Raw genomic sequence first — 1144 nt, 5'->3', positions numbered from 1 at the left:
GCAAGGTAAAGACCAAAAAAAAAAAAAAAGTAAGAAACATAATTCAAGATTAAAACATTTCAAACTTTTTTTTTTTTTTATTTTAATTGGCGTTAAAAATTTTAAATAATTTTATCACCTGAGACAAAAAAAACCTGGAACTTAACGTAAAACTGGAAACCATTTTTATCTTGGAGAAAAAAATACAACTTTTTTTTTTTTTTAAATTCAACAACTTGAACCCCCCAAAAAAAAAATTCCCACCTGGAATTTTTTCTTCGGGAGAGCCTTGAGGAAAAACGATGGGTCGTAATTATTTCCAAGACATTTTTAAAACGCTGGAAAAGACAAACGAGAAATTCGGGGGAAGGAGCCGACGGTGGCGGGAAGCGGGAGGAGGACGGGAGAGGAGACGCTCTAAAAAATATAACAACAAACAAATAAAATTTATTTTTCGGTTTTCTTCTCGCAATTTAATTAAATTCTTTTATACTTCTAAAAAAATTTAAAACGGGGAAATTTTTTCCTTAATAGACGTCATAATTATCGGTTTAAATTTTTAAGTTTTTAATTTGTAGCAGAAGACGACAGGAGTTAATACGCGTACGTTTAAACGGTAGGGGGGGGGGAGAAATAAAGAAAAAAAAATTTGTCCGAAAACCTGAAATTAAAAATTAAACGATTTAATAAAATAACTTTTTTTTTTTTTGTTTGTTTGATGTCGGCACGAAAACTTTTTTTTTTTTTCCGATGGTTTCAAAATAAATAATAAATTTATGTTTTAATACTAAAAGCCGCCATACTTGTTTTTTAAAATTATTTTATTAAAAACGTTTTGGCACGAATAAATATTTAAAAAAAAAAAATTATTAATAAATCATTAAAATTTTTTTTTTCCCGATAATACAAACGTTCGGTTGTTTTGTTTTGTTTTTTTTAAATAATAATATATACGTTTGAAAATACGTGTAACAAACGACAAACAACTACTACCGGTTAATGATTTTTTATTATTTAAATCTTCCGAATGTTTTCTCGATTATTTTATTCCCCGTTTGTCGTATTAAACCAAAAAAAAAATTCGAGTCGAGCCCACGTTTTGACAAAGAAAAAAAAACATGGCGGTTTGCCACGTACATGCATAAACCACGTCGTCAATAGGAAA

Source organism: Pediculus humanus, genomic scaffold, assembly GCF_000006295.1.
Source record: "Pediculus humanus corporis 1103172107642 genomic scaffold, whole genome shotgun sequence".
In the NCBI taxonomy this organism is placed as follows: domain Eukaryota; kingdom Metazoa; phylum Arthropoda; class Insecta; order Psocodea; family Pediculidae; genus Pediculus; species Pediculus humanus.
This window is presented reverse-complemented; position numbering follows the sequence as displayed.